Source organism: Silurus meridionalis, chromosome 8, assembly GCF_014805685.1.
Source record: "Silurus meridionalis isolate SWU-2019-XX chromosome 8, ASM1480568v1, whole genome shotgun sequence".
Lineage (NCBI taxonomy): Eukaryota > Metazoa > Chordata > Actinopteri > Siluriformes > Siluridae > Silurus > Silurus meridionalis.
In genome coordinates, this window is record NC_060891.1 from 6,803,646 (window position 1) to 6,816,149 (window position 12,504).

Sequence of the window (12,504 nt, forward strand, 5' to 3'; positions counted from 1 at the left end):
ACACATGACCTGTGCTGCTGGTGCCCCTAAAGGTCTAGCTCATTTCACGTGCCTCAGAATAGAGTCTTCTATAAATAGAGCTCTTTCAGGTTTCTCAGCGGGTGCTTCACTGAGAGCAAACCTGTTGGACACGTGAAGTGGAGAGGAATGGTGCTCCCGATATATGATGGAATGGAGAAAGGTAGACATGGTGTGTGTTCAGAAAAGTGGAAAGGGAGTAAGGATAGAAGCATTGGAGTGGGGAGGGGGTTAAACTTTTCTATCATTGGGTGGATGGAAAGAAAAAAGGCGTAGGATTTATCCTGAAGAAAGTGTACCATAAGAGTGTAGTGGAGGTAAAGAGAGATTCTGATAGGGTGGGAACGTGAAGCTGGAAATGCCTATGCTTCACAAGTGGGTTGTGAAATGGAGGAGAAAGACGAATTATATAGTAAGTTAGATGAAGTGGTGGAGAATGCACCTAGGAAAGAAAGTTGATTGAAGCAGACTTCAATGGCCATGTTGGTGAAGGAAACAGAGGTGATGAGGAGGTGATGGGTAGGTTTGGCCTTAAGGAGAGAAATGTGGAAGGGCAGATGGTGGTAGATTTTACAAAAATGATGGAAATAGCAGTGGTGAATACATATTTTAAGAAGAAGAAGCATATGGTGATGTATAGGAATGGAGCAAGGTGCACACAGATGGACTACATTTAATGCAGGAGGTCAACTAGCAAACAGGGCAAGTAGCAAACAGGGCAAACTTGGGCTTTTTCAGACCAAGCTCATATTACATATTGTATTTTTTTTATGCTCCTCATTCTCTACACATATTGTGACTTACATACATCTGCACTATTTTATATGGAGTAGATGAGATCTTTGAAGAAGCGCTCAGGGATGGCAGGGATCAGGATGGGATTGAGGATTTTGTAAGCAGGGCTGTAAGGGTCGGGTCCCTTTACTAGGCTCACTCCATGGTGCTTTTTATTTACCTTTGCGAGCTCGAATAAGTCATATACGCTATTGTCTTCTCGGCTCTCTGTGAAGAACAGAAAATAGACAACAAGCACTGAGTGATCTGTACATTTGAGCCCTATGGACATCTGCGTTACCAGATCATCGCAAATCAGCAAGTGCTTAAAGTGGATGTGAAATAACAAAAAAAGTTCTCACTTGCTATTCCGCTGCCTTGTGATTTACACAGCATCAACAGCAAACACAATGCCGTCAACATTGTGGTCTTTCCTCAACAAAGCCGCACTGAGAATAAATCAGATGATTATAGATTGTCTTTGCAGTACTAGGCACCTACCATAATCAGCACGTTTCTGTCTCGTCTTTGTACATTTTGTTTGGAATAACTCACCTGAAAAGCAAATATTCCTAAAAGCTGAATAAAAGTGTGTTGCTTAAATCCTTTTGTTTCTGAAACACGATTTCGAAGTCTAAAATCCAACACGTCTATTTAAATCACACAGTTGACACAGTTAAACCTGATCTGGTAAGCTTTTTAGGCTATTTATTCATACTGCCGTTTCTTTACAAAAGTTTAGATCTTATACCGTTTAATACAGTTTCGGCACAACGCAGTGGCTATTTAACCAATTTCTGGACATTCCTCAAATGCCGCTTCACCCAATTAGAAGCTCAGAACGGGAAAGGGGCCGGACATAGAGCTGACGTCAAGGTGTGGGTAATAAGCGAGGAAAATATGCATTCCGTCGAACTTTCCATCAGCGGATAAATATTTTGAAGACGCACTCAGGGCAAACCCGCGTTTCCTGTGAAGCTTTTCAAAAGAATACAATGTCACTGAAGGTTTTATGGCTGTCCTTACCTTTAGAATTTGCGTTTGGTTTTGTATTTCATTCAAAATTTGGTGCCATTTATAATGTAAAAAATGTATTAAACATTTGTAACCATATATGGAAAAAAAAATTTAGACTAAATTCCAATTTTTCAAATCTCTAGCACTGTACAGCTTTTTGTATAATAAAGGATTCGGAAATGTACAGTATGTCCACTAGGGTGTCTTTTGGGTATAAGGTTTTGGGTATAAGGCCGGCCTAGGGGACGCCAAAAAGCGTTGAGATAACCGATAACCAATATGGCGGCAATATATTAACGTGCTTTAAATTTCTTTATGTACATGATGTTCGTTATTAAATGACGTATTAAATGACTATATATATATATATATATATATATATACAGTGGAACCCCGTTGTACGAGCAACCTATAGTACGAGCAACCTCGCTCGCAAAATTTTACCCTGTTTCCCACAAGCAAATTTCGAAGGCACGAGCAAACTCACGCTGCCGGTTCCCCGTTTTCGGCGGAGGGTCGCATCAGTCGCTTAGTTGATGACGTATCACTCGGTCGCTCTCGTTGTTCAGTGCAGCAAAAACGTAACTGTGGCAGCGGGGCGTGGCCAAGCGGCGGTTTGTGAATGGAGGGCGGGTCCGGGAGCAGATAGGCAGAGGATTGCTTCACCTGAAGTTAATGTGACCTAATGATTGTTCTCTCTTTTCCAGTGATCGGAGGGTGCATTTAAAAGGAGGAGACTGTGTGTGTGTGTGTGTGTGTGTGCGTGCGTGCGCGCGCCAGAGACGTGCTGCGTAGGACACTAAGCAGACAGACACAAAAAAAACAAATAAAAGTGGATGTGAAGCCTTTGCACCTGACCTGTTGTGGCGTTTCTTATTCCCGTATTCATATGCTCTCCCACACTAACTGTTTTTTAGTTTCATATTTTTATTTCACTAGAACTTTTGAAAAATGTCTCCCAAGAAAATCAGTGATGGTGCTGTGAAAATGAAAGTAAATAGAATTACATGGAAACCGAGGAGGTTATGAGCGTTTTGTGCGTCTTACACTTGCATTCAACCACTATCACATGAGTAAGTGTTAAATTATGTTTACATTACGGTAATTTGCTGTGTATTTGTTTTTAAAAATAGGCTACAAATACTTTTTAAGTGCAGAAATAAGCGATCGAATGAGATCTCGGAACGGATTAAATCACTTTTACATTCATTCCTATGGGGAGAATCAGTTCGAACATACGAGCAAATGGGCACACAAGCAATTTTCAAGAACGAATTACGCTCGTACAACGGGGTTCCACTGTGTATATATATATATATATGTGTAGCTTTGTGAATACAAACTTGCGGTCCACCAATTTATACGTTCCTGAGGAAACTCAGATTGTAACTATGTTCCGCAAGTAAAAAGGATTGCATTTGGTAAACATGTACTGAACTAAAAGCCCTTTATCGAACAATTTTGACATTTTAAAATGTAGACTTTGCTGGTCATAGGCATCATAATGCATGTATATAGCATTGCATCATATTACTAAATATCATGTTTTAAAAACATTTTTTGTTTTATATATCAGTCTTTATTTTATTGGCTTTATGTTTGCCAATATGTGCTACTCTGTTGCATAAGACTGCCTGCCAAAAAAAACATTACCTGGATTTAACTAAGCAAATGGTTAAGAGCTTCCCACTGGATAAATACTGAATGGATGATTATGTTTCAGCTGGCAACACATTTTTTTTAACCCTAAATGATGCAGTGAATAGCTTCTCATTTTTTAAACAACAATGTTGAAAGACACATCCTATGGTCGTGGAAAAGATGTTAATCTGTTTCAGAAGGATCAAATTACTGGCATGCATCAAGGAAAGAAAACATCTAAGGAGATTGCTGAAACGACAGACATTGGAAACTATAAGGATAGTGGGGAACCATCATCTTCGAGGAAGAAATGTGGTCTGGAAAAAAAATCTTGAATGATTGTGATTGGCGATCACTTAAACGTTTAGTGAAATCAAATCATAAACAAAACAGCAGAAGAACTCATGGCTGTGTTTAATAGTGAAAGTAAGAGTAACAATGCTTTGGGAATGCTTCTGCATTGTCCACGATCTGAATAATGTGTGTAATCCGTCTAATGGAAAGCTGGCGGGGTGACGTCACGACCAGGAAGCTATAAAAGCACATGAAGTAAAGCAGGCGTTAGCTACTGTAAGGAGAAGGAAGCACTGCAGGGATGCTGGCAGTGTGCCATTGAGGCATGGAGTTCCTCAGGGAACCAGGGTTACACACGTAACCTGAAGACGTTCCCTTTCAGGAACTCAAGCTGCATCAACAATGCTTTGGGAACAAGAGTCCAGTACAGGCAAGCTGACCAGTCCCTGCCTAGTATGTTAATGCACTGCTAGGTCGAAGGACAGAGGGGCCAATAATGGCACTGACAAAGGTCAGTGGGGTGGACCAGCCCGCAGTGTTGCAGATGTCATGGATCTAAACTCCAGAGGAGTTTACACAATCACTGCGGGTTGAGTGTGTAAACTCCAGAGGAGTTTACACAATCACTGTGGGTTGAGTGTGCTCTGAAACCAAAGGAAGCGTGGTGACCAGAGGACTCATAGGAGGATGCAATTGCATTCACAATCCACCTGCTAAACGTCTACTTTTTCGCAGGGAGGCGTCTTCTCAGAGGGCAATAGCAAATTAATAGTTGTTCCGACTTCCTCCACGAACTCGTTCTGTGGATGTAAATGTCCAGTGCTCACACCGGACACAGCCGGTTTAGCTTTTCTGGTATGGGGCCTGAAAAGGAGGAAGATAGAATGCCTGGAGCCATCAACATATCGTAGGACGACTGAGGGCACCTTAGGAATATAACCAGTTCTAGGGCACAGAAAGGCACTGGGCCATGTCTGGTGTGAACTCCATAAAAGAAAGTACCACAAAAGGGCCTGCAAATCCCCTACTCTCTTAAAAAATGGAAGGAAATGGAAGCGTATACTTTGAGGGTGGACAGAACCAACCGTTTGTTCTGTTCTTGAAGAAATTCCAGCACTGAACCAACCAGGCAGTTAACTGGATCCTCTACCACCTCGGTGGGGGACAGCCACAGTCTCCACAACTCTGGGCGGGGTCTATTGCGCCCCCTGCCTGAGAGAGAAGATCCCACCTGAGAGGAATCTCTGGCACCTTGACCTGCCAGTTTTTCTGAAGCAGACATAAGCAAAGCAATGCACCGTCGTGATCTGCTAAAATTTTTATCACAGGAGATATGTCCGGTGAGCACAAAATAACACAACACATTCCTGTTGGCCATCTAGGTATCATTTACTCTCTTAATACATATCATTACATCTTGTAAGTTTACAAAAAGTTTTTTTCTTTTATTTAAAGCCTTTGCACGCCTTTTGGCAGTTCCTTCCTCCTGTGATGAGAGCATGCAGTTCTGCCTCTCTTCTTCTGAGTAGCCCCTCCGTCCAGTAAGCTCGGCGAGCACTTTCTGCTCCTGGCATCACAACCTCCATGTCAGCGTCTACCATTCTTTCCTGGAAACCTTTCTTGGCCTGCCCCTTTATCCCCAAAATGGCATTATATTCTAACGTCATGGGGCTCAAATGGTATGGTGAGATGAGCCTCGTTAAAGAGACGCTAGATCTTTCCCCGGGTATCACATTCTCACTTAAGACCCCAACATTACCCACCAAGCCTCTGCGTATTATGTCAGCATTGGTGGGTAAAGCGTATGCCTCAGCAGGTCAGGCAACTGGATGCCTGCACACCATGGCAGTGCTGCATGCGTATCAGGCTGATCTGCTACAAGAGTTAGACAAGGGAAGCATTGTGGGTGGCTAGGTGCAAAAGTACAAGAGCCACTAAAGAGACCGCAAAAGCTGTTGGCTGGGCGATGGCCACCCTAGCCTCTACTGAGAGGCACCTATAGCTCACCCTGTCAAAGCTCTCTGACAGAGACAGAGCCGTACTGCTGGACGCACGCTCACTTAATGAATACGGTAGTCAATAGGTTTCAGGAGGCGAAGAAACAGGCAGCGTCTTTCCAGCGGTACCTCCCAAGTCGCTCTCAACCCAGCACCTCCCAACAGGAGGTGCACAAACTGCGTTCTTAGTCAAAGCCCTGGGAAGTGACAGATCTGAAGACTGTCATTTTCAATAAGAGGACATCGACCAAAAGTCCTGAAAGTCCCAAGGTCTATGGAAAGGGTTACATCTAATGTGGCACATCAATTGCCTAGAGATGCTGGCCGGCCATTAAATCTAAAGTTAATCTAAAGTTAAAAGCATTGCAAATATTGCAGTTTATAATCCCAGCAGCTAGTGAAAGAAACAATATTTTTTTCCAAAAGCTGTGTGGTAAGTCCTTACCATTCCAATCCAAGCTTGCATTCCATAAACTTTTGCAGGATGATGGGATTATTATTAAACCCAGCACTCTCACAAGAACATCTCAGATGTCTTTGCTACATTAGCAAACACTCTTTGTACTGCCCTGATGGAATGCTCCAGAATAGTAGCAGTGTAGTTTAAAAACACACATGCTGGGCTCAGCAGGAATGAGCCTACCACAAACCATCTGGCCTCTACTGAGCTGGTTTACAGATACTCTGAAACATGCAGCTTCGCATAACAGGGGGGAAATGCTACCCAATGTCAGTGGCTGAGACAACTCAAGAGGCAAAATAACAGTTTAAGTATCCACCACATTGCGTCTGACTGTCGAACCACAACATACACATTGAGTGTTTGTTTTGATTGCTGACATGTTGGCTCATTGTTGCACCAATGGTAAATTATTATACTGTGCTCAAAGACGATCCAGTCTTTAGCAACTGTTCTGTTAATCTTAACAGATAAACTGCAGGTTTACATCCATACCATTAACGCAAAATATTCAGCAATTTACATACCTAATATAAGAACATAACATATATAAAAAATATATGTGCACAGTGTTATAAAAAGTTATAAAAAAATATATTTTGTATATATATATATATATATATATATATATATATATATATATATATATATATATATATATATAAAAAATGTATACTAAGACTATATAAAAACATGTACAGTGGAACCTCGGGTTACGAAAGCCCGGCATACGTATAATTCAGGTTACGAATCGCAGTTCATCAAAATTTTGCCCTGGTTACGAACAAAATATCGGGATATTATTATTAAATATCGCTCACCAAAAAATCGCAGGCAAGTTGGTTGTTTTTGCTCTATCCACGCAGCTCGTCACATCAGTTAGCGTCCTGTGTCCCTAGCGAGCATCGTGTTACTTATCCGCTTGAACTTTTCCGGCAGCAGCGTAACAACTCGTTAGTTGATGCTCGTGGAATGATGAGATGGACAACATTAGCCGATGCATAACCACTTTACTTGTTTTTATGAAGATAGATTAGCAGGGTTACAGTCTTTTCCGAAGTACAATACCCATAATGAATTTCACTCTGGACTTCAATACCAACTGATAGTAGCCTTAAAGAAACAGCTCTCATTTTCCTCTAATGCAACAATTGTCTCAGCGTCGTGTTAATAACACTGTCTTTAATATTCTATAATATAATATATAATAATATATAAATAATATAATAAGATTCTCCTTACAAACAATAACTCTCCCTCCTCCCCCTTCTACGAACGTCGTCTCCTGCAGCGAGTCTTCTCAAAGGGAAAGTACCAGGTAAAGATCTTTTCCTCTTTTGTATATTTTTATGTGGTATGATTTTAATATAACATGTTAAAAGTAAATAATATTAGTGAATATTGGCTTTATTTTTATTTAAGTAATATTTTTGGTTGTCCAGAACGAATTACCGAAGTTTCTGTTCATTATTATGGGGAAATTTGTATCGGGATACGAACTTTTCAGGTTACGAATAAAGTACCGGAACGAATTAAATTCGTAACCCAAGGTTCCACTGTATTAGGGACATATATACAGTGGGTACGGAAAGTATTTAGACCCCATTAATGTTTTAATCTTTGTTATATTGCAGCCATTTGCTAAAATCATTTCAGTTCATTTCTTTTCCTCATTAATGTGCACATAGCACCCCATATTGACAGAAAAACACAGAATTGTTGACATATTTGCAGATTTATTAAAAAAGAACAACTGAAATATCACATGGTCCTAAGCAATGTTGTGCTAGTTACTAAGAAATAGTAACTAGTTACAGTTACTAGTTACTTCATTTAAAAAGTAACTCAATTACTTTGTTGATTACTTACACCAAAAAGTAATGTGTTACTGTTAAAAGTAACTTTTTTAGTTATTTTTTTAAAGAACGTTCTTTACTGCTCACATTAATGCCCTTTTATGCGTTATGGTCTATACAAACTCTATACAAACACAAAACTGACTTAAACACAAAGTCATTTTTAAACACTATTTTATTTAAGTCAGACCAGCACAAACTGAATATATCACAAGAATTTCTGAAATGAATAACAAAACAAGCTGAATAATATATTCAGTTTTAAAAACTAAAGTGGCTTCTGCATCATAAAAGGTGTTGTGTTGAGCCCTTAAAAATGTTCCTTTCACAGCTTAAGTATGAAAACCATCAACAATGTACAACATAACACCGGGTTAGCTTCTAGCTTCGTCGAGGCATGGAGTTTCTGGCGGTGCTTCGACATATTAGAGTTGCTGCTATCACAGTAGATACGACCTTCGAACCAGAAACACACAGCTTACATTTGACTAAAAGGTCTTTATGCTCAACTAAAGTGAAATAATGAGCATATTTCCACTTTGAGAAACTCGTCTTTGTCTCGCCTTGACTCGCCATTACTGCCGCACATACCTGAATAAACGGAAACATGCCCACAGTGCGTCTTCTTCGTGTTTACAGTGGTTCCCATCCATGAATCCTACAATGCGTCACTGCTGTAAACAGGTTAGACTGTAGGCTACACTTCAGCCAAAATTAATTCATTTAAAAAAGTAATAGACACAGCACCATACAGTAACGGTAACAGAGTTACTTTATTTGTTACTGTCAAAAGTAACTGCGTTACAGTAACGCATTACTGCCCAACACTGGTCCTAAGTATTCAGACCCTTTGCTGTGACACTCTTATATTTAACACAGGTGCTATCCATTTCTTCTGATCATCCTTGAGATGGTTCTACACCAGACATGGGCAAACTACGGCCCGTTGGATTTATTAATCCGGCCCGCCGAACGTGACTAAATTAAATTAATATTAAAATAGGTACAGGTAAACATGGGCGTAAATCCCCCCCAAAAAATATTTAAAAAAATCGCACTCTCTATTGTGGAAAATAAATGTATGCATACCTAAATAATTGTGTAAGTAGAAAAAAACCCGCAAAAAATGCCTTTAGAAACAGTTGAGTTCCCCCTCCCCTTCCTCACAGTGGTTTGACCCACTGCCTGTTTCCTAGTTAATCTCACCTTCTCTACACACACACACACACACACACACACGAGTCAGGTGTGTGTCTGCGGCTCAATTAATGTTCAACTTAATTAACTAGGGTATTTTATTAACTTAAAATAAAACGATTCTCTTTAATGTAGTTGATGCAGACTCATTCATAAATTAGTTGCCGCAAAAATGCTGATTAGCGATTAAAATATGACTTATCTAGTGAACGTTAGCTTGTTTATAATAGCTTGTAGCATAGTGCACTGACACTAACACGCCAAAGCCGTTTCCCATGCAGTGTTTTATTTGGGATGAATTGGTATAATGTTAATTTAACATTAACACACAATTAGCATATTGTTTATCTGTGCATTTACTAAATGAGCACTGTGCTACGTCCGAACTGACCCCACTGTATTTTTTTTTGTATAATCAATTTCTATTCTGTTCTTAAGTGTCTTAATTAATTTTAAATAAAAATGTAAAATTTTGATTAATTCCTTGTTTTGTTTTGTCATTGAACGTGAGAAAAACTTGATAAAAAAACAATTATAAAAGCAAAGTTTTTCACTATGGGGACACTATGTGTCTTTATAAGTACAATTTGACTATTATTTGTGTCCCCTTCAAAAATTGATCATGAGAAATTTTATATTTATTGTCCCCCCCTACTGTTAAATGGAATTTACACCCATGCAGGTAAACCTTGTTTAATTTACCTTTCCCCTGTAATGCCCACGTTTCCCCAAAATATGGTGCACTTCATCTACATTGACCTTGTTTGCGTGTATTACTCTCTTCTCCTCTTTAATGAGCCCTTCTGCAAAAATGAACTTATTAAAGAAAAGTGGATAGTGAGCGCCGAGTGTTTAATACGAAGTGGACAACAAAATATTTTTTTTCTGAGGTCCGATCAAAGCCTCTCACAGATCCAGGTTAACTGACCAACACCTCGGATCTATCCTGAGAATTGCCACAACAAAACTTACTCCAGACTTTGATGAACTGGCAAAACAAGGAGTTCAACAACACTGTTCCTACTGAAACTCAACTTGAGTTTTTATGCTGTGTTTATTGATGCAATGGCAAAAAAAAAAAAAAAAAAAGATCAACAAGTTGTTAAAGTTTTGGCACTTGATGAAACTGAATTTGTGTTTTTCTGCTGTTTATTTAACTGAAATGTAATAAATTTAATTATTAATTTAATTAATGCATTTGGAAAGCAATTTGTACAATGAGCCATGCATATTCATGTCACAGGCCAAATCTCTAATGTAATATATATATATATATATATATATATATATATATATATATATATATATATATATATATATATATATATATATATAATGTGTGTGTATCATGTGTGTATGTATGTATATCCTGGCCCAGCCCCTCTGTCAAATTTTTTGAACCCATTGTGGCCCGTGAGTCAAAAAGTTTGCCCACCCCTGTTCTACACCTTCATTTGAGTCCAGCTGTGTTTGATTGAACTGATTGGACCTTTTAGGAAAGCCACACACCTGTCTATATAAGACCTTACAGATCACAATGCATGTCAGAGCAAATGAGAATCATGAGGTCAAAGGAACTGCCTGAAGAGTTTAGAGACAGAATTGTGGCAAGGCACAGATCTGGCCAAGGTTACAAAAAAAATTCTGCTGCACTTAAGGTTCCTAAGAGCACAGTGGTCTCCATAATCCTTAAATGGAAGACGTTTGGAACGACCAGAACCCTTCCTAGAGCTGGCCATCTGGCCAAACTAAGCTATCGGGGGAGAAGAGACTTGGTAAAAGAAGTAAAAAAGAACCCAAAGATCACTGTGGCTAAGCTCCAGAGATGCAGTCAGAAGATGGGAGAAAGTTGTAGAAAGTCAACCATCACTGCAGCCCTCCACCAGTCGGGGCTCTATGGCAGAGTGGCTCGACAGAAGCCTCTCCTCAGTGCAAGACACATGAAAGCCCGCATGGAGTTTGCTAAAAAAAACCTGAAGGACTCCAAGATGGTGAGAAATAAGATTCTCTGGTCTGATGAGACCAAGATAGAACTTTTTGGCCTTAATTCTAAACAGTATGTGTGGAGAAAACCAGGCACTGCTCATCACCTGTCCAATACAGTCCCAACAGTGAAGCATGGTGGTGGCAGCATCATGCTGTGGGGGTGTTTTTCAGCTGCAGGGACAGGACGACTGGTTGCAATTGAGGGAAAGATGAATGCGGCCAAGTACAGGGATATCCTGGACGAAAACCTTCTCCAGAGTGCTCTGGACCTCAGACTGGGCCAAAGGTTTACCTTTCAACAAGACAATGACCCTAAGCACACAGCTAAAACAATGAAGGAGTGGCTTCACAACAACCCTGTGACTGTTCTTGAATGGCCCAGCCAGAGCCCTGACTTAAACCTAATTGAGCATCTCTGGAGAGACCTAAAAATGGCTGTCCACCAACCTTTACCATCCAACCTGACAGAACTGGAGAGGATCTGCAAAGAGGAATGGCAGAGGATCCCCAAATCCAGGTGTAAAAAACCTGTTGCATCTTTCCCCAAAAAGACTCATGGCTGTATTAGATCAAAAGGGTGCTTCTACTAAATACTGAGCAAAGGGTTTGAATACTTAGGACCATGTGATATTTCAGTTTTTCATTTTTAATAAATCTGCAACATTGTCAACAATTCTGTGTTTTTCTTTCAATATGGGGTGCTATGTGTACATTAATGAGTAAGAAAAATTAACTTAAATGATTTTAGCAAATGGCTGCAATAAAACAAAGAGTGAAAAATTGAAGAGAGTCTGAATACTTTCCGTACCCACTGTATGTCACATGTATGTAAGCAATATGCTATGCATATGTGTAATTTGTATATTGAACATACAAATATGTATAATACAAAAGAATAAATGTAATCTATATTGATAATTATATACAGTGGTGTGAAAAAGTTTTGCCCTTTCCTGATTTCCTCTTTTTTTTACGTTTGTCACACTTTCATGTTTCAGATCATCAAACTAATTTAAATATTAGTAAAAGATAACACAAGTGAACACACATGCAGTTTTTTAAATGAAGGTTACTCTCTCAAGATCTTCGTAATCTTATCGTTGAAAAGCATTTTGATGGGAATGGTTATAGGCGCATTTCCAGAATGCTGAATGTTCCTGTGAGCACTGTGGGGGCCATTATCCGGAAATGGAAAGAGCATCAGTTCACCATAAACCAGCCACTATCAGGTGCTCCACGTAAGATCCCTGTCCGAGGAGTCCAA

The 12,504-nt window shown here is 39.7% G+C and overlaps 1 long non-coding RNA gene across 1 annotated transcript; it reads right to left on the minus strand.

The window, feature by feature from the left end:
* Window positions 1-905: 905 nt before the first annotated feature.
* LOC124390428 lies at window positions 906-1,561 on the minus strand. Its single transcript, XR_006926742.1, has 3 exons — window positions 1,348-1,561; window positions 1,155-1,241; window positions 906-1,020 (listed from the first exon to the last, which is right to left on the minus strand). It is a non-coding gene; the product is annotated as an uncharacterized LOC124390428 (long non-coding RNA).
* Between the last annotated feature and the right edge of the window lie 10,943 nt (window positions 1,562-12,504).